This window comes from Bos javanicus, chromosome 20, assembly GCF_032452875.1.
Source record: "Bos javanicus breed banteng chromosome 20, ARS-OSU_banteng_1.0, whole genome shotgun sequence".
Taxonomy (NCBI): Eukaryota; Metazoa; Chordata; class Mammalia; order Artiodactyla; family Bovidae; genus Bos; species Bos javanicus.
This window is the reverse complement of record NC_083887.1, coordinates 62,048,860-62,071,358: the sequence shown is the minus strand read 5'-3', so window position 1 is coordinate 62,071,358 and position 22,499 is coordinate 62,048,860.

Sequence of the window (22,499 nt, the reverse complement as noted above, 5' to 3'; positions counted from 1 at the left end):
TTGCTACGTACTATTCCAGTGCATATATATGTATGGCTTTACTTATCCCATCGTTTGCTGTCATGAACTCTCATGTACATGTTCCTTTTCAGAAATGTGAGTGTTGCTGCAGACCCCAAGGATCTAGAGTGTGTACCAGGAACTGGGCTGAATCCATATCTTCATCTTTTCTAGACAGAACCCCATTGTACTCAATTCTTGTTTGTATCAGAAGGATATACAAGTGCTCATTGCTTCCATACCCTCATTTTGATCAACCCTTTTTTTTTACTCAATCACCAATAAATAGAAAATATAACAGAAATACAACATCTCATTCACAATAGCAGTGATCAAATTGTTAGGAATAAAGTTAACTAGCCACGTGGGGCAGGAACTATGTGAACACTAAAACAGTTTTTTAAAAAAGAATACATAGACTTGAGTAAATAAAGAATGACAGATACAGTTTCGTAAAGTGGAAAGATAAAATTTTTTATCTAAATTATTCTGTGAATTCAGAACCTAATGCCATTTCTCCCCAAGTATTTAAATAGACTATATGTAAGAAAGTAGCTATGCAATCTGAAAGGGGCTAAAACTACTCCTATTGTTGTTGTTCAGTCACTGAGTTGTGTCCTGCAAATTTTTAAGTTATTTTAATGCACATTTAAAGCAGTACAGTGCTAATGCAGGAAAAGAAAATTGGTAACTGAAATGACTCTAGAAAAAGACTCAAGTGTACAAGAAAAAAGTGGCAACTCAATTATTGGATAAAAGATCTATTTTATAAATATTAATTGGCATTTTTGGCTAAAAATTTAGAAATAAACAAATTTGGACCTCTACCTCACAATTTACACACACATACAATTCATAAGAATTAAATATTTTAATGTGAAAATTAAAGCTAAAATGATTGGGCAAAAGCTTTGGTCATTATGTCTGTGGTCCTGAGCTTGAAAGCAGGAACCACCAAAGAGAAGGTTTGACTATATCAAAATGAAAAATTTTAGTTCAGTGATAAAACCTATGTCTATGAAGAAAAAGAATAGGAAAAAACATTAAAAAAGGATTACTTTGGCCACCTCATGCAAAGAGTTGACTCACTGGAAAAGACCCTGATGCTGGGAGGGATTGGGGGCAGGAGGAGAAGGGAACGACAGAGGATGAGATGGCTGGATGGCATCACTGACTCAATGCACGTGTGTTTGGGTGAACTCTGGGAGTTGGTGATGGACAGGGAGGCCTGGAGTGCTGCGATTCATGGGGTCGCAAAGAGTCGGACACGACTGAGCGACTGAACTGAACTGAACTGAATCATCGAAACATATAGAGTTTCTATGGATATAAGGAAAAGAAAAACCACGATAGAAAAAACAATCCAAGTTCACAAACAAGACATTTATAAAAGACAAACTGTAACAAAGTCAGTAATTAAAAGGTGCATTAAAGCAATAAAATACCAAAGAATGGTGAAGTTGTGAGAAATGACAATTAAAAACTCACTGCACTCTTTTGGAGGGAAATTCGTATGTGTTTGTAAAGCTAAACTGTGCACACTCTTGACACAGAAGTTCCATCTCTAGAAATTCGTCATCAGGGCAATAGAGGCAGGAGTAAACATGTGGGCAGCAGAATGTGGGACATGAGTTTGCACACTGGGCATCAGACAGGCCAGGATTTCAGTCCCAGGAAGACGACTTCTAAACCTTGGCCTTTTCATGAGTTCAGTTCAGTTCAATTCAGTTCAGTCGCTCAGTTGTGTCCAACTCTTTGAGACCTCATGGACCGCAGCATGCCAGGCCTCCCTGTCCATCACCAACTCCCAGAGTTTACTCAAACTCATGTCCATTGAGTTGGTGATGCCATCCAACCATCTCATCCTCTGTCATCCCCTTCTCCTCCTGCCCCCAGTTCCCCCCAGCATCAGGGTCTTTTCAAATGAGTCAGCTCTTCGCATCAGGTGGCCAAAGTATTAGAGTTTCAGCTTCAACATCAGTCCTTCCAATGAACACCCAGGACTGATCTCCTTTAGGATGGACTGGTTGGATCTCCTTGCAGTCCAAGGGACTCTCAAGAGTCTCCTGCAACACCACAGATAATAACTTATCACTCCCTAGAGGTGTTATGAGAATTAATAAAGCCATGCATGTTGAGAGCTTCACAAAACACCTGACATACGTGCTCTACACATGTTTGCTACTGTCGTCGTCATTACTGTTTAGATCTATCCATATTGTTCAGCCTTTCAGGCACTGAGATGCTGGTGCAAAGTAGTGTTTGTTGACACAGGAAGATGTCTAAGATACAGTATTAAGTGAAAATGCAAATTATAAACTGCAACTGTAATATGATACTTTCCTGAAATATACAAAATCTCCCTGCATCAGTGTGAGGGGTGCTAGAGATTAGTCTTTTAATCCTCATCTACCTAAATGGGCACACAACTTTTGGAATGAAAATATGAGCACAGAGAAAGGTATTTTATGACTTTATCTTAAAGATTGAACCTAGAATTTTTGAGAAATTGTATATTTTATTCTTGACAGAATTTAAAATTTAATGGCCAATGGCACCCCACTCCACTACTCTTGCCTGGAAAATCCCATGGACAGAGGAGCCTGGTAGGCTGCAGTCCATGCTAAGGGTCGGACACTACTGAGCGACTTCACTTTCACTTTTCACTTTCATGGATTGGAGAAGGAAATGGCAACCCACTCCAGTGTTCTTGCCTGGAGAATCCCAGGGAAGGGGGAGCCTGTTGGGCTGCCGTCTATGGGGTCGCACGGAATCAGACACGACTGAAGTGACTTAGTAGCAGCAACAGCAAGCTCTAATTTTAAAAATAATGAATACCGAACTGTGTTGGCATCCTTTTTCCTACAAAGTGTGAATGTTGTTGCTGCTGTTTTTTAGTTGCTGAGTGGTGTCTGATTCTTTTTCAACCCTATGGACTGTAGCCTGCCTGGCTTCTCTGTCCATGGGATTTCCCAGGCAAGAATGCTGGAGTGGGTTGTCCTTTCCTCCTCCAGGAGATCTTCTCGACCCAGGGATCGAACCCATGCCTCCTGCATTGGCAGGCGGATTCTTTACCACTGAGCCACCAGGGAAGTCCACCAAGTGTGCACGGCCAACCATGAAGCACTTAGCATGTGTGGGCACTTTGTAGGCACAGAAGATAGAGCAAGCAGGGAACAAAAGAAATGCTTCCCTGGAGGTCAGTCTATACAGGGGAAGACGAGAAGAAATCGACAATCAGGTCAGCGCTAGAAGAAGTAGACATCCTGGTTGTGGGTGCAGAAGATCACCGGGGAGAGGAAAGGGAAGGAGTGTCTGCTAAGGGGAAGGGATGACTTGCAGAAAACAGGGAGGTTGCCTGAGGAAAGGACGCTCCAGGCAGAGGGACCAGCGGATGCAAGGAGCAGAGGCCAGGACTGAGTCTGATGTGTTTGAGGAGCAGCAATGGTGTCCGTGTGGCGGGACCAGGCTGGGGAGACGGGGAGGTGTGCACCCAGTAGCTCGAGATGAAGGGGAGGAAAACCAAGAGAGAAGGCCCACCTGGATGCCACGTGGAGGAAGCGTCTCAGGAAGGAGGGAGAGATGACTTGATGCTGAGAGACCAAGTTTGTTAAGGACCGAGGAAGACCGCTGGACTGGAGCCAGGAAATCAGTGGCCCAGGGCAGCTTATCTGGAGAGATGGTGAAGAAAGCCTTGTTGCTGTGAGAGAGGAAGTGGAGATGAGAGCAGACAATTCTTTTACCAGGATTTTCCTATAAAGAGGGGCAGAAGAATGGACAGAACCTAGAGATGAGAGTGCTGCTGCTGCTGCTAAGTCGCTTCAGTCGTGTCTGACTCTGTGCGGCCCCATGGACTGCAGCCCACCAGGCTCCCCCGTCCCTGGGATTCTCCAGGCAAGAACACTGGAGTGGGCTGCCATTTCCTTCTCCAATCCATGAAAGTGGAAAGTGAAAGTGAAGTCGCTCAGTCGTGTCTGACTCTTCACGACCCCATGGACTGCAGCCTACCAGGCTCCTCTGTCCACGGGATTTTCCAGGCAAAAGTACTGGAGTGGGGTGCCATCTCCTTGAGTCAAGGATAATCTTTTTGGTGGGGGTGGGAAATGGGAGAAATAGCAACATGTTTGAGTCATACTGGTGGGAATGTTCCAGTTGTTGCTCAGTCGATCAGTCGTGTCCAACTCTTTGCAACCCCGTGGACTGCAGCACGTCAGCCCTCCCTGTTCTTCACCATCTCACGGAGTTTGCTCAAACTCATATCCATTGAGTTGATGATGCCATCTAACCATCTCATTTTCTCCACCCTCTTCTCATTTTGCCTTCAGTCTTTCCCAGCATTAGGGTCTTTTCCAATGAGTTGGCTTCTCACATCAGGTGGCCTAAGTATTGGAGCTTCAGCTTCAGCATCAGTCCTTCCAGCAAATGCTCAGTAGAGAGGGAAGGTGCTGTCATGGGGAGAGAACACAGCTGGAGCTTCATCTGGGAGCAGCTAGTGAAATTGGACCCAGGGCCAGTGCTGGCTTGCCTTAGGTGACAGCGCGCACCTTTCACTGACTGCATTTTTTCTCAGGTTTGGCTGCACCTAAGAATCACCCTGGGGACTCTGAGAAACCACCAGTGCCCAGCCACATCTCAGATCATATATATCGGTGCATCGATTTAATTAAATCAGTCATCGTTTGCCATGTTTCAGTTGGACTTTCAGTTCAGTTCAGTGGCTCAGTCGTGCCCGACTCTTTGTGACCCCATGGGTCTAAAGTTCCACTTTAGAATCAATTTATATTTTATTTGAACATCCCAGAGTCAGTGAGAGAGACTGTCTAACACAGATTCCCAGTTGACAGGCAGTGTTATTGTGGAGGGAGGCTCAGGGAGCATCAGTTTCATGAGTGGTCATTTAGTTAGTTGATTTTTATTGTTAGTTATGGCATTTACTTTCTTTTAAAATATTTTGACTACAAGGAATCAGGTAATAAACTAGGGAATACATGTATTCCTTGGGCTTCCCAGGTGGTGCTAGCGGTAAAGAACCTGCCTGCCGATGCAGGAGACATAAAAGATGCTGGCTCGATCCCTGGGTCAGGAAGATCCCCTGGAGGCGGGCATGGCAACCCACTCCAGTATTCTTGCCTGGAGAATCTCATGGAGAGAAGAGCCTGGTGGGCTACAGTCCATGGGGTTATAAAGAGTCAGACATGACTGAAGCAATTTAGCACACACACGCACATACGTATCCCTAGTTTATTCTTATCAGGATAAGAGTAATAACAACAACATATTCTTTATATTCATCATATAATATACATACTATACAATGCATAGTAACTAGTGTTATTGTACATTAACATTTGTTTTGCTGGGTAGGGGAATTACTGGTTTTGTTTTCTTTCCACTTTGACATACATGAGCATGTAATTTTCCATCACCAGAATAAAACCCAAATGAACCTGTTTTCATTAAAAAGAAAGAAGATATGGAAAACGGTATGGCTGCTCCTCAAAAAATTAAAAACAGAATTATCATATAATCCAGCAGTTCCAGCTCTGGTTATATTTGCAAAAGAATTGAAAATAGAGTCTCAGATATCTGTACAGCCACGTTCATAGCAGTATTATTCCTTATGACCAAAAGGAAGAAGCAAGCAAAGTGCTCATCAACAGACAATGAATACATGAAATGTGGCCAATAGATACAATAGAGTATTATTCAGCTTAAGAAAAAAAAATTCTGACACATGCTACAACATCTCTGGCGACTCTCAGCTCAGGGAAATAAGCCAGGACAAAATATTGCAGGAGTCCACTTCCCTGAGGGTTCTGGAGCAATCAAACTCATAGAAACAGAAAGTAAAATGATGGGTGCCTGGGGCTGGGGCTTGGGGAGAAGGGAGTGAGGAGCTGTTGTTTAACGGGTACAGAATTTCAGTTCAGCAAAACAAAAAGTCCTGGAGATTGGTTGTCCAATAATATGAATAGACTTAATGCTTTGGTACTGTACACTTAAAAATTGTTTAGATGGTAAATTTCAATGTTATGTGCATACTATCACAATTTAAAAAATCTAAAAAGAAAGACAGAAGAAGGAGCATGTTAGCTAGCTGCATTTCTGGGGCGTGACTGCGCCTGTAGGTCCGGTGAGCACTGGGACCTGGGAACGCTCCAGATGTCCTCCGAAGGGTGCCTTTAGTTTTGGGAATCTGTAAAATGCTAGAGATCTTTCCTCACGCTCAAAGAATTCAACTCATTAAAAGGATTTTCATCCCATGATTTGTAACCTATATTTTGAGTTTAGACCCAGGGTACTTCAACAGCCTCATATGAATACAAGATTTAAGACTTTGGCGAGCTCAGTGAAAGGGGGGAAAATGGATTTTTTTTGGATTCATTTTCAATGTAATCTATTTTTCCAGTCTCTGGTGTACAGTGATTCATTTCAAAGGGGCTCTATTTCAGGCCATGTGGCTCTAAGTAGGACTTACACAAAACGAAGGCACTGCATCTAATTTATCATTCAGGAACCCAGACTTCATAATTATGTGGCCAACCACGTCCAATCATGAGTCAGCTGTGAATCTAAATAGAAGCGTTCGCCCACTGCAATGATAGAAGTCCCTTTTATTGGGAAGACTGTAATTACTCTGACAGTCCTCATCACTGGCTCTCTTTCAAGTTTCAGAGGAAGCTTCTCTCTGAGATGTGTAGCTATGCTGCAGGCTCCACACTCCACTTGCTAACTCCATCATGGGTGGATCACCTCAGGACCAGAAACATGATGGTCTTCTCACCAAGGCATGAGGATGAGGCTCCCACTGGCTTCCTCTTGTGGTACCTGGGATACAGACATTATTACTCAGAGGCTGCTTTTTAAGAAATGCATCCTATAAGAGGCCACACTCCAGCCTGTTATGTATTAATATTGGAGCTTCAGACTAGGCAAGGGCAGCACAGTTTTTGTAGATTACGGGTTCATGCTTGTTTGTGTGTGTGTGTGTGTGTGTGTTTTTTTTTTTTAGCTACTGAAACTTCAAAAGCAATACATCCTTCCCAGAAAAATTCGAACACTGCAGAAAAGTCTAAAGTCAAATTTAAAATGTTCTTGTTGGGACTTCCCTGGTGGTACAGTGGTTAAGAATCCACCTGGTAATATAGAGGCTATGGGTTCGATCCCTGGTCCGGGAAGAATACTCATGCCACTGGGTAACTAAGCCCGTGAGCCACAACTATTGAAGCCCATGGATCCTAGAGCCAGTGCTCCACAACGAGAAAGTCTGAGCCCCGAAATGAAGAATAGGCCCCTCATCTAGAGAAATAGAGAAATAGGCCCCTGCAACTAGAGAAAGCCTGTATGCAGTGATGAAGACCCAGCACAGCCATAAATAAATAAAATGTTCCCATCCCTCCTTCTAACTACCCATGATGTAATTTAGGTGCACAATGTAAGCAATTAAGTACATTTTTCTTCCGCACTCTTCTCTTTGCCTACACAAACATTTATTTGAGTATTCATTTCACTTTTACTGCATCATACTAAATGAGGTATTTATTAATTTTCTTGCATCTCCTATGAAATGAATGTTTGTGTCTCTCCCAACAATGTAGGTTAAAGACCTTATCCCCACGGTGATGGGACTGGGAGATGAGGCCCATGGGAGGGAATTAGGTTTAGACAAGGTCATGAGAGGGGGGCCCCAGGGATGAGGTTAGAGCCCTTATAGGGAGATGAAGGAACCGGAACTTTCTCTTATGAAAAGGAGGTCAACTGCATGCTTGGAGGAGAACGTTCATGAGAATCGTATGGTCTCTCTCGCCCAAGACTTGGGACCTCTCAGTGCAGAGTTGCTCCTCATGGACTTGCTGTGGAGTCTGAGTGATGGCAGGTATATCAAGATAAAGGGCAAGAGCACAGGCCCCCAGCAGAAGAGTCAGGGCCCAGCATCCAAGTGTCCCAGAAATGCTATCACCAGAAATAAGTCCATGAAAAGAGTGTGTCACAGCCTTTAGAAGTAGCACGTCTTGAACATGGAGGAAAGAGGTGATTGGTCAGGCCTGGAAGGGCAACTCTATTTCTTCCAACGTAAGATCCTGTTTATTTTACAGCACATCCTGATTTCAGAGGTGGTAATGTTAAAAACATATGTCTTTAAATCAGTACTTTCAATGACTTACCCTATATTGGGAACCAGAGAATAAATAGACAGAACCAAGAACTAGCTGAATTGACATGATGAAAATACAATATATCTGCAAATAAGCACATTATTGAAATACACAGCTCTGATTTTCTAAAAATTCTCATCAGGAGAGCAGGACTCTTTATATTTTAGCTTTTTGCTATGTACTGCTTATGATTGCCCTACACAATTTTTAGCTACTAACAGGTTCCACAGAGTGCCTCATTTCAACCTGGCATTACAATGGAGCATTGTTACATTTTGTGAAATTGCCAACCTGCACTGAATTACCATTACCCAGAACCATAAAATTGGGGACTGTACTAAAAAAATATATTATTATTTTTTAAAATCAGGGGTTCATTTTAGGTAAAAAAGAAATTTCTTTTTTTGCTACTGGACTATAGTAGACTAATGATGACTGCTCATGCTCTTGAAAACAGAAAAGATCCTGGGTGGTTTTCCCCACGTGGTGCCCTTAGGGAAACAAATTTTGAGGGTCACTATTTGCCCATGTCTTTTTCAGCTTCCACAATGAATTGAATCACCTGCCCTCCAAACCAGAAAGTACCGAATCAATCTCCCTTTCCACATGACCTAACCCCACTTCCTGTTCCAGTAATTAGCTGGTTCTAGCACAATTTTGAAATAAGTGAAATGTGTCTCCATAAGTCCTTTCCCCCTCTCTTTTTCTTTATCGTTGGTCCTGATTTTCACCTCGACTTTCTGGACTCTCCACCATCCCAGAGTGGTTGGCATTTTCCTCCGCTCGCTTTCCTGTTCACATTCTCATCAGCTTCCACCTCCTGTCCTCGCCCTTGGCTCTTCTCCTGCTGCATGCTTCAAGCAAAGGTGTAAATGACGGCAGTGACTCAGTGACTTCACTCTCTTCCTCTGCCAGAACATGAGTCTGTGTCACAGAAGAGATTGATGGAATGACCTAGTAGTTCTCAGCCTGGTCTGCACACTAGAATCACCAGGAGCACTTAAAAAATGACCAACGTCTTTAGGGTTTTCTATGTAGAGGATCATGTCATCTGCAAATAGTTAGAGTTTTACTTCTTCTTTTCCAATTTGGATTCCTTTTATTTCTTTTTCTGCTCTGATTGCTGTGGCCAAAACTTCCAAAACTATGTTGAATAGTAAAGGTGAAAGTGGGCACCCTTGTCTTCTTCCTGACTTTAGAGGAAATGCTTTCAATTTTTCACCATTGAGGATAATGTTTGCTGTGGGTTTGTCATATATAGCTTTTATTATGTTGAGGTATGTTCCTTCTATTCCTGCTTTTTGGAGAGTTTTTATCATAAATGGATGTTGAATTTTGTCAAAGGCTTTCTCTGCATCTACTGAGATAATCATATGGTTTTTATTTTTCAATTTGTTAATGTGGTGTATTAACAAAGTTGCAGGATATAAAATCAACACACAGAAATCCCTTGCATTCCTATACACTAACAATGAGAAAACAGAAAGAGAAATTAAGGAAACAATTCCATTCACCATTGCAACGGAAAGAATAAAATACTTAGGAATATATCTACCTAAAGAAACTAAAGGCCTATATATAGAAAACTATAAAACACTGGTGAAAGAAATCAAAGAGGACACTAATAGATGGAGAAATATACCATGTTCATGGATTGGAAGAATCAATATAGTGAAAATGAGTATACTACCCAAAGCAATTTATAGATTCAATGCAATCCCCATCAAGCTACCAACGGTATTCTTCACAGAGCTAGAACAAATCATTTCACAATTTGTATGGAAATACAAAAAACCTCAAATAGCCAAAGCGATCTTGAGAAAGAAGAAGGGAACTGGAGGAATCAACCTACCTGACTTCAGGCTCTATTACAGAGCCACAGTTATCAAGACAGTATGGTACTGGCACAAAGACAGAAATATTGATCAATGGAACAAAATAGAAAGCCCAGAGATAAATCCACGCACATATGGACACCTTATTTTTGACAAAGGAGGCAAGAATATACAATGGATTAAAGACAATCTCTTTAACAAGTGGTGCTGGGAAAACTGGTCAACCACTTGTAAAAGAATGAAACTAGAACACTTTCTAACACCATACACAAAAATAAATTCAAAATGGATTAAAGATCTCAATGTAAGACCAGAAACTATAAAACTCCTAGAGGAGAACATAGGCAAAACACTCTCTGACATACATCACAGCAGGATCCTCTATGACCCACCTCCCAGAATATTGGAAATAAAAGCAAAAATAAACAAATGGGATCTAATTAAACTTAAAAGCTTCTGCACAACAAAGGAAACTATTAGCAAGGTGAAAAGGCAGCCTTCAAAATGGGAGAAAATAATAGCAAATGAAGCAACTGACAAACAACTAATCTCAAAAATATACAAGCAACTCCTACAGCTCAACTCCAGAAAAATAAATGACCCAATCAAAAAATGGGCCAAAGAACTAAATAGACATTTCTTCAAAGAAGACATACAGATGGCTAACAAACACATGAAAAGATGCTCAACATCACTCATTATCAGAGAAATGCAAATCAAAACCACTATGAGGTACCATTTCACCCCAGTCAGAATGGCTGTGATCCAGAAGTCTACAAGCAATAAATGCTGGAAAGGGTGTGGAGAAAAGGGAACCCTCTTACACTATTGGTGGGCATGCAAACTAGTACAGCCACTACGGAGAACAGTGTGGAGATTCCTTAAAAAACTGGAAATAGAACTGCCTTATGATCCAGCAATCCCACTGCTGGGCATACACACTGAGGAAACCAGAAGGGAAAGAGACACGTGTACCCCAATGTTCATCGCAGCACTGTTTATAATAGCCAGGACATGGAAGCAACCTAGATGCCCATCAGCAGATGAATGGATAAGAAAGCTGTGGTACATATACACAATGGAGTATTACTCAGCCATTAAAAAGAATACATTTGAATCAGTTCTAATGAGGTGGATGAAACTGGAACCTATTATACAGAGTGAAGTAAGCCAGAAAGAAAAACACCAATATAGTATACTAACACATATATATAGAATTTAGAAAGATGGTAACAATAATCCTGTGTACGAGACAGCAAAAGAGACACTGATGTATAGATCAGTCTTATGGACTCTGTGGGAGAGGGAGAGGGGGAGGGTGGGGAGATCTGGGAGAATGGCATTGAAACATGTATAATATAGTGTATGAAACAAGTCGCCAGTCCAGGTTCGATGCACGATACTGGATGCTTGGGGCTGGTGCACTGGGATGACCCAGAGGGAGGGTATGGGGAGGGAGGAGGGAGGAGGGTTCAGGATGGGGAGCACGGGTATACCTGTGGTGGATTCATTTTGATGTTTGGCACAACTAATACAATATTGTAAAGTTTAAAAATAAAATAAAATTAAAAAAAGAAAAAAAAAAAGACAAACATCTACCCTCCCATTCATGGTCTGATTTAATACGTCCAAGGTGGGACCCAGGTGAAAAAAAAAGGGTGAAAGTGTTAGTCCTTCAGTCATGTCCGACTCATTGTGACCCCATGAACTCTAGCCCATCAGGTTCCTCTGTTGTGGGATTCTCCAGGCAAAAATACTGGAGTGGGTTGAAATTCCCTTCTCTAGGGGATCTTCCTGACTCACAGATCGAACCCAGGTCCCCTGCATTGCAGGCGGATTCTTTACTGTCTGAACCACAATAAATCCTCCCCACATGACTTAGATGCAAAAGCAGGAATTGGAACTCACTACTCACCCCAAGAGAGGGAGACCTCGGATGACTGCAGGGCCCATGGTGAGTCAGACTGGAAACCCGGGATCAGGAGGAGGCCTCCAGTCTCACCAGGTTGGCAACTGGCTACTCCAGTCAAAGACCCATTCGTATCCTTGTTGTTTATCCATAGAAGTAATTTCTTATAGGTCTCTTCTAATGAAGAAAAATCAAACAGTTTATAGAAATTCTCTGATCAACGTCTCTATCAAAGATCTTTGAGTTGGCAAAAATATAATCACTCCCATGGCATGGTACTTTTTAAGAGTTCTGTCTCTTCCAAGACTCAGGTCATCCCATCTCCTATTTCAGAGGAGCACAGATCTCTCTGTCTTCTAAGCTCCCCAAAGAAGCAAGTTATAAATAAGTTTTTGTTTGTTTATCCTTCTTATTCCAGAACTGGGCACAAAAGAAGACACTGTTCAGAGTAAGAGAGACCAGGAGACAAGAAGTACAGCAAAGGAAAAGAAAGTTTAACTTCTCCAGCTTCTCTGATTCCATCAGACATCTACAAACCTGTAGAAGTAGATTCAAGTTCCTTTCAGTGACCAGTCATCTTTGCTAATAATCATATTATTTCTTCAGTAGGAGATGCCTATCAAATTTTCTTTCCACTGTCTCTGTCAGCCCTACTATCAACAGCACAGAACAGTAAACCATGGTAAAGTTGAGTTCTTTTTTCACGTGATCTGAAGAAATGTCATGCTCTGGATTTCCCTCCTAAGGATAGTATTTGTGTCCCATATACTGATGCTGTTTTTCAGTTAGAATTACACACCATCCTGGATCAGCTTGAACTGACATTGCTGGTGACATAGTGTTGCAGTCTTGGAATGTTTCCTGGAAGGTGAACATGCTTAATGGCCCCAGTCAGGAAAACACAACAGGTGTTAAGTGATTGCATATTAGATCCATGTATTCAAAAAGCATCCCTGTGTAAACATTAAGGGGAACAGAAAGAGCTCCCAGAAAAACATAAATGAAAACATATAGAAGGAGCTTTCAAAGGATTAAAAAAAGAATCCTTTCTCCATAGTCTGAAAGCTTTTGGCTCATTTTCAGATGTTTTATGAATATCTGAAAGAGTCATTTTTAAAGAACCTTTTCTATGTTATTGCTCTACTGTATCTTCCTATGGCTACTCTGTAGACTGGATACTAGAAAGTGTCACAAAAATATATGCTTGTATCTTCTGTTAAAATTTGTGCAGTTGAGCTGGGTGAGTTTGGAGGAACTTAACTGTTAAGAATACTGGCTTTAAAAAATCTTACTGATAATACCTATAAATTGTCAAACTTGTGAGTCTAATTAAAGTCAATGGAATGAAAAAATGAGACTTTTACACCATCTCATAGCTCGGGGCCTACAGAACTTGTCAAGATATGATATGTGTTGTGATGAAGGCATTTGCTTTGTAAGGATATTTATTGCTCCACCTGTTCCACCCTCTTCCATCCTCCCTGAAGTTCAAGAAAGAGGTGAAATGCAAGTACATTACTGCTTTCACAGTCTGAATTGAATGGATGCATTTCCTGTACTCTTCTCCAAGATTCTAGGGGTCTTTCTAGTTGTAGAGAATAGGTGTGGCGACTGATACTCCATCATTTCATGCAGAAAAATGGGTGCCAAAAGCCTATGGACAAATCATTCAATGTTCTGATCATTGTCCATTTGTTGGCTTCAGCTCTTTGCTTACTTTGCTGTTGTTGTTGTTTAGTCACTAAGTCATGTCTGATTCTTTGCAAGCTCATGGACTGCAGCACTCCAGGCTTCCCTGTCTTTCACTATCACCTGGAGTTTGCTCAAACCCATGTCCATTGAGTCGGTGATGCCATCCAACCATCTCATCCTCTGACTTCCCCTTCTCCTCCTGCCTTCAATCTTTCCCAGCATCAGAGTCTTTTCCAGTGAGTCAGCTCCTCACATCTGGTGGCCAAAGGATTGGAGCTTCAGCTTCAGCATCTGTCCTTCCAATGAATATTCAGGGTTGATTGCCTTTAGGATTGACTGATTTGATGTCCTTGCTGTCCAAGGGGCTCTCAAGAGTCTTCTCTAGTACCACAGTTCAAAAGCATCAATTCTTTGATGCTCAGCCTTTTTTATGGTCCAACTCTCACATTCATACATGACTACTGGAAAAACCATAGCTTTGACTTTATGGACCTTTGTTGGAAAAGTGATGTTTTTGCTTTTTAATATGCTGTCTGGGTTTGTCATAGCTTATGTTGACCTTCTGCATTGTTCCCTGTTATCTGGGTCCTTGTGTTCTCAAACACTTTGGTTATTAAAGGTCTGTGTAAGTGTCTCAGGGACAAGTAATGAGTGAGCAAGCTAAATGAGTGAGCTTTGGGGACAATAAACCAACCAAGTCCAAAGGGAAGGGAAAAGAGTGGAGTCTATTTGAACACCAGGAAGAGAATCATCAAAGCTGGCCATGGTTCCCATTACCAACAACCTTCCTTTGTATCTCAGTGAAATATCATAAAACAGACTTTCCCACATTCAGATTCCTGACACTATAAGCTGATTAATTCCAGAGCTTCTGATTTCTCATTTTTGTCATTTTCTTCTTTCTAATTACTGTTTCTTCTTTGTCTTCAATGAGAATATTTTTCTCCTATATTACCTGAGTTGGACATGCATGCCATCCATTTAAAAACTATTTCATAACCCTAAGTGTCAATCATGCATGGGAGGTTAGGGGACTGAGTAAGTTAGGAGTTTCTGGAATTTATAAATAATCATGCTTGACATTTGAACAGTGGATTGCAGTTTACAAAGCACCTTCATACTAAAGATGCTGATTGTTACCATGACCCTATGAAATAGACAAGGGGGCCACTGAAGAAAGTGAGACCCAGGGAGGTTGTCCAGCATCATGTGATGTCTGGTATTACCTGTTCTGGATGTCCTTTCTGTTCTGCCAGTCTTCTGACTTAGGAAGGCAGAATTGTCTGACGGTTTGTTGGTTGCTGTTTATTAACACCCCGATGAAGGTTCGAAATAGCAGACAGAGTAGGCCCATAAGTTACTACATCAAAGATCTTTATTTCACTTTCCCTGAACCTAACAGAACTTTCTCCTCTTTGGCATTGGATAAGAATTTTTAATTCAGAAAAAGAAATTTTTTGAAATGTACTTTTTAAAATATGATACCACCCTTATGGCAGAAAATGAAGAGGATCTAAAAAGCCTCTTGATGAAAGTGAAAGAGGAGACTGAAAAAGCTGGCTTAAAACTCAGCATTCAAAAAATGCGGATCATGGCATCTGGTCCCATCACTTGTCCCATCACTTCATGGCAAACAGACTGGGAAACAATGGAAACAGTGAAATACTTTATTTTCTTGGAATCAAAAAGCACTGCAGATGGTGACTGTAGCCATGAAATTAAAAGATGCTTGCTCCTTGGAAAAAAAGCTATGACCAAACTAAACAGTATATTAAAAAGTGGAGACATTATTTTGCCAACAAAAGTCCATCTAGTCAAACTTATGGGTTTTCCAGTAGTTATGGATGGATGTGAGAGTTGGGTCATAAAGAAAGCTGAGTGCTGAAGAATTGATGCATTTGAACTGTGGTGTTGGAGAGGACTCTTGAGAATCCCGTGGACTGCAAGGAGATCAAACCAGTCAATCCTGAAGAAAATCAGTCCTGAATATTCACTGGAAGGACAGATGCTGAAGTGGAAGCTCCAATACTTTGGCCACCTGATGCAAACAACTGACTCCTTGGAAAAGACCCTGATGCTGGGAAAGATTGAAGGTGGGAGGAGAAGGGGACGACAGAGGATGAGATGGTTGAATGGCATCACTGACTCGGTGGACATGAGTTTGAGCAAGCTTCGGGAGTTGGTGATGGACAGGGAGGCCTGGTGTGCTGCAGTCCATGGGGTCACAAGGAGTCGGACATGACTAAGTGACTGAATTGAACTGACTTTTTAAATAATTTTCTGTTTTTTTTTTTTTTGACTCTGCGGGGTCTTCACGGCTGCCTGGGCTTTTCTCTTGTGGAAAGCAGGGCTGCTCTCTAGTCGTAGTGTGCAGGCGTCTCACTGCTGTGGCTTCTCTTGTTGCAGCGCACAGGTTCTGGGCATGCGGGCTTCAGCAGTTGTGGCTCCCGGGCTCCAGAGCAGGCTCAATAGTTGCGGTGCACCTGCTTAGTTGTTCCGCAGCTTGTGGGATCTTCCTGGATCAGGGATCAAACCTGTGACTCTTGTATATTGGCAGGCAGATTCTTTACCACTCCCTCATAGCTCAGTTGGTAAAGAATCCACCTGCAATGAAGGATACCCCGGTTTGATTCCTGGGTCAGGAAGATCCCCTGAAGAAGGCTACCCACTCCTGTGTTCTTGGGCTTCCCTTGTGGCTCAGGTGGTAAAGAATTCACCTGCAATGTGGGAGGCCTGGGTTCAATCCCTGGGTTGGGAAGATGCCCTGGAGAAGGGAAAGGTTATCCACTCCAGTATTCTGGCCTGGAGAATTTCACGGACTGTATAGTCCATGGGGTTGCAAAGAGTTGGACATGACTGAACTTGGCTGATGATGAATTCTTTGCCACTGAGCCACCTGGGAAGCCCCTATATTGAATTTTAAAATCATACGCAAACATGGTTAGACTCAGTCATCTGTGAAGGAACACATTTCATCAGTGTTTCAGCTATAGCCTTCTGAAAAGTCATTGTCCTCATAAAAATTCACAGTGAACCCACTCCACATTGCTTGCCAGCAGGACCTCTAGCCTTTCCCACTGTTACTGGTAGGATGCACAGAATCTGCTTCTATTAAATGGGCTCTAAGTTCTCCAAAAAGCAAAGTTTCCTATAGAAAATTAAAGTTAGGGGAAAGAGATAATGTGTACTATGCTTCTGCTCAGCTTACATGCGTACATCTCAGTCACTTCAGTCATGTCTGAATCTTTGAGACCTCATGGACTGTAGCCCACCAGGCTCCTCTGAACATGAGATTCTCCAGGCAAGAATACTGGAAGTGAAAGTGGAAGTTGCTCAGTGTCCGAATCTTTGTGACCCCCATGGACCGTACAGTCCATGGAATTGTCCAGGCCAGAATATTGGAGTGGTTGCCATTTCCTCCTCTAGGGGAATCTTCCTGACTGAACCCAAGTTCAGTCTTCCTGATTGAACCCGAGTTTCCTGCAGGTCCTGCATTGCAGGCAGATTCTTTACCCCTGAGCCCCCAGGGAAGCCCCTCTGTTCAGCTAACCAGCCACTTTTCACCAGGCCTGCCCAGAGATGCAGAAGTCTGAAGCTTGCCCATCAACACATGGGTGTGAGCAAATAGGTTTCCTCTCCAAGTCGAGACCCAAAGGGACCACAACAGGATAAAACCACAGACTGGGCTAACAGGATGAGTTGTCCGGTGAAGTTAGAGCTTATAAATATAAACTTCAAAAGAGCAATTGCTGAAATACAGAATAAGACAGAATCCACAGGAGTAAGTGGGGATAGTTTCCAGGATTTCAAGTCAACAGTGAGAGTGCAGTAAGAGGCAGCGTCCTGTGTCCAACATCGAGCTGCCTGAATGGAAGTCGTGTGTCCTGAACGTGGAAGGTGAGCATTCCTTCCCAACAGGACCTGCTAAACTGTGCTTGAGGGCTGGGTTTGTTTTTCGCTGTACCTTTTAGAAGCAATGCAGTCAAGACAGGAGGCATGCAGGGGACGAAGCAAACTCATCAGGCCTGGCTCGTTGGCGATGGTAAATGTTTGTTGAATGGTTGATATATGAGGAATAAATATGAGGGACTGTAGGAGGAATTGGACCAGCTCATTCTGGTTAATGGGCTTCCCTGGTGGCTCAGATGGTAAAGAATCTGCCTGCCATGCAGGAGACCCAGGTTCAGTCTCTGGATCAAGAAGATCCCCTGGAGAAAGGCATGCCAACCCAGTCTAATATTCTTGCATGGAGAATCCCATGGACAGAGGAGCCTGGTGGACTACGGTCCATGTGGTCGTGAAGAACTGGACATGACTGAGCGACTTTCACTTTCGTAAAGTGAAAGTGATTAACACAAGATTTGGGGAAGCTCAATAAAGAAATGATGCACTCAGATCCTTTAAGAAACAAATGTCAAGGCAAGCATTACAGGCAAGGATTTTATTTGGGGAAGTAGTCCACAGCTCCAGAGCTTAGGTAAATATACAATACAAAGTAATGCCCAGGGATTATTTACACGTGTGCTTAATTTTTCAAGCTTTAGGATTTTCTATTTACTTTTTGTTTAGGATTTTTAGCAAAATTTTACGGAGGCCAAAGGCCATATATTATGTTAATTTTTATCCTTTGAATTTTGTTGAGATGCTTTTTATAGCACAGAATATGGGCATTTGGGGTAACTATTTCTCATACAGTTACCATAAAGTGATGAGCAATGTAGTATCATTGTAGGTAGTGTTGTTTGTGTGACAGCTACTTCATGTTCATTACTCATGTTGTTCTGTCTTGCGTCTTTGCCTCCCAAATCTGTGCTATCATTACTGAGGGGATTTGTTAAAATCTCTATGATGGCACATATATATTTTTCCTTTCTAGCTTTTGATATATTTATATATATATATTATATATATATAATTTTTTATATTTATTATATATAATTATATATATATTTTATACATTATATTGTATATTATATTAATTATATATATTTATATATTTATTATATATAGCTTTTATATATTTTGAAGCTATATTAAAAGTAATACATTGATATATTTATATATATATATAATATATTTTATATATATATAATATATATATATTATATATATATAGCTTTTATATATTTTGAAGCTATATTAAAAGTATTACAAGTGTTTCTTTATCTCTAGTAACATCTTAACTTAAACCTGCTTTGATGCTCGTATACCAACAATAGTTCTTTGGGGGGTGGTCGATATTAATGTGGTCTATGTTTCCACCCTTTTCTTTCAACTGTTGCAGTTCCTATATTTCAAGTTAATCTCTTATAAGCAGTATTGTTGTTGTTATTGTGTAGTCCAGAAGTCGTGTCTGACTTTTTTGTGCCCCCATGGACTGGAACCTGCCAGGCTCCTCTGTCCATGGGATTTCCCAGGCAAGAACACTGGAGTGGGCTGCCATTTTCTTCTATAGGGGGTCTTCCCAACCCAGGGATCTAATCTGCATCTCCCGCATTGGCATGTGGATTCTTTACCACTTAGTGACCAGGGAAGCCTGCAAGCTGTGTTAGTATTATTTTCTTAATATAGTCTTTTGTATTTTTCATGAAAGTATTTGAACATTTTACATTTATATAATTATTGATATATTTGATTTACAGATGCCACCTTCTGTTTATTTTCCATTTGTCCTAGTTGTTTATCTTTCTTTCCTTGTCCTGCATTATTTTGCAATTTTCATGTGCTTTTTAACTGTTTCATTTATCCTCTATTAATTTTCTAGTTGTATATTTTCTACTATTCTTACTCTAGAGAATACTAGGTATATCCTTAATTTACTAAAATCTAAAATAACTTAGTAGTAATAAATCATTACACTATATTAGTCTACTTCCTGGACAAGGAAGCACAGTAGAAAACTTTATCTTTTAACATTTATAACATGTTATCTGAGAGTGAAAAAGTTGGCTTAAAGCTCAACATTCAGAAAACTAAGATCATGGCATCTGGTCCCATCACTTCATGGCAAATAGATGGGGAAACAGTAGAAACATTGGCTGACTTTATTTTTCTGGGCTCCCAAATCACTGCAGATGGTGACTGCAGCCATGAAATTAAAAAATGCTTACTCCTTAGAAGGAAAGTTATGACCAACCTAGACAGCATATTAAAAAGCAGAGACATTACTTTGTCAACAAAGGTCCGTCTGGTCAAGGCTATGGTTTTTCTGGTGGTTGTGTATGGATGTGAGAGTTGGACTATGAAGAAGGCTGAGTGCCGAAGAATTGATGCTTTTGAACTGTGGGTTGGAAAATACTCTTCAGAGTCCCTTGGGCTGCAAGGAGATCCAACCAATCCATCCTAAAGGAGATCAGTCCTGGGTGTTCATTGGAAAGACTGAGGTTGAAGCTGAAACTCCAATACTTTGGCCACCTGATGCCAAGAGCTGACTCAGTGGAAAAGATCCTGATGCTGGGAAAGATTGAGAGCAGAAGGAGAAGGGGGTGACAGAGGATAAGATGGTTGGATGACATCACTGACTCAGTGGACATGGGTTTGGGTGGACTCCAGGAGTTGGTGATGGACAGGGAGGCCTGGCATGCTGTGGTTCATGGGGTTGCATAGAGTCGGACACGACTGAGTGACTAAACTGAACTAAATTGATCTTTCATATTATTGTCATCCTATATTTAATTTCATATATTTCTAAATTTTATGAAAACACTATTGTTATTGTTTTACACTGTTAGTATCATTCAGATTTATTCACATTTTATACTTTATTTTCCTTTTAGTTCTTCCTACAGTTCCATGCTTTTGGCTCATATCATATTTCTTCTATCTGAAAAAGATTTCTCCTTAGGTTAGTACAGATTTTATGTTGAAAAATATTTATTTTATCCTTAATTTTAATTCTATGGTGGCAATTACTTTCTTGTATTATTTTAAATATGCCACTACATTGTTTTTGGCTTCAGTCTCAATTGTATTAAGAAATCTGTTGTCCATCTTTTTGTTTTTGGAGAGATAATATGTTTTTTCCATTCTCTGGCTCTTCTTGAGATTTTCTCATTGTCTTTGGTTTTCAGCTGTGATGTTCTTAAGTGCAATTTTCTAATTCCAATTGCTTAGTTTATATTATTTTAAAAATATATAGTCTGATTTCTTTTGTCAATTAAAAAAAATCTTTTTCAAGTTTTTTTCTTTTATTTTAAAAGTCTTTATTGAATTTGTAACAATATTGCTTCTGTTTTGTGTTTTGGTTTTTTGGCAGAAAGGCCAGTGGGATCTACGCTCCCTGATCAAGGATTGAACCCACAACTCCCGCTTTGGGAGGTGAGACTGTAACCATTGGACTGCCAGGTAAGTCCCTCTTTTGTCAGTTTTAGAACATTCTCTGCTCTCACATCAAATATTGCTCTGTTCTCTCTCTCCTCCATTTCTGAGACTCCAGTACACACACTATAGACCTTTTCATCAGGTCCCATAGGAAATAATAAAACGGAGAGTAAGAACACGAAAATTATGGGAACTGCTGACAGCTACAGAGCTCTCATAAGAAAGCAACTCTGATGACACCTTGATCTTGAACTTGTGGCTTCTAGAACTGTGAGACTGTGAACTTAGGTTGTCTAAACCAACTGGCCAACTGTCCCTTGAACAACATAGGGATTAATCCAACTGGCCCTTGAACAATGTAGGGATTAGAGATGCTGGCTTTTATGCTTTTACAGTTGCCTTTCATATCCGTAGTTCTGCATCTGCAGATTCAACCTGCTGCAAATCACGTAGTCCTGTAGTCTGTATTTATTGACAAAAATTTAGGTATATGTGGACTCATGGCAGTTCAAACTCCTATTATCCAAGGGTCAACTCTCCATCATTATGGCATCATACCTACATTTATCTTTTTCTAATTCTAAGAATTCAGTTCAGTTCAGTCACTCAGTCGTGTTTGACTCTTTGCAACCCCATGGACTGCAGCATGCCAGGCCTCCCTCACCATCACCAACTTTCAGTTTACTCAAACTCATGTCCATCATGTTGGTGATGCCATCCACCCATCTCAGCCTCTGTTTTCCCCTTCTCCTCCTGCCTTCAATCTTTCCCAGCATCAGGGTCTTTACAAATGAGTCAGCTCTTTGCATCAGGTGGCCAAAGTATTGGAGTTTCAGCTTCAACATCAGTCCTTCCAATGAACACCCAGGACTGATCTCCTTTAGGATGGACTGGTTGGATCTCCTTGCAGTCCAAGGGACTCTCAAGAATCTTCTCCAACACCACAGTTCAAAAGCATCAATAGTAGGGAGGGTTTTTTTCTCAGAATAATAGGGCAAAATAATAAATGTTCAGAAATGTATCAGATCAGATCAGATCAGATCAGTCACTCAGTTGTGTCCAACTCTTTGCGACCCCATGAATCGCAGCACTCCAGGCCTCCCTGTCCATCACCAACTCCCGGAGTTCACTCAGACTCACATCTATCGAGTCAGTGATGCCATCCAGCCATCTCATCCTCTGTCGTCCCCTTCTCCTCTTGCCCCCAATCCCTCCCAGCATCAGAGTCTTTTCCAATGAGTCAACTCTTCGCATGAGGTGGCCAAAGTACTGGAGTTTCAGCTTTAGCATCATTCCTTCCAAAGAAATCCCAGGGCTGATCTCCTTCAGAATGGACTGGTTGGATCTCCTTGCAGTCCAAGGGACTCTCAAGAGTCTTCTCCAACGCCACAGTTCAAAAGCATCAATTCTTTGGTGCTCAGTCTTCTTCACAGTCCAACTCTCACATCCATACATGACCACAGGAAAAACCATAGCCTTGACTAGAGGAACCTTTGTTGGCAAAGTAATGTCTCTGCTTTTGAATATGCTATCTAGGTTGGTCATAACTTTCCTTCCAAGGAGTAAGCGTCTTTTAATTTCATGGCT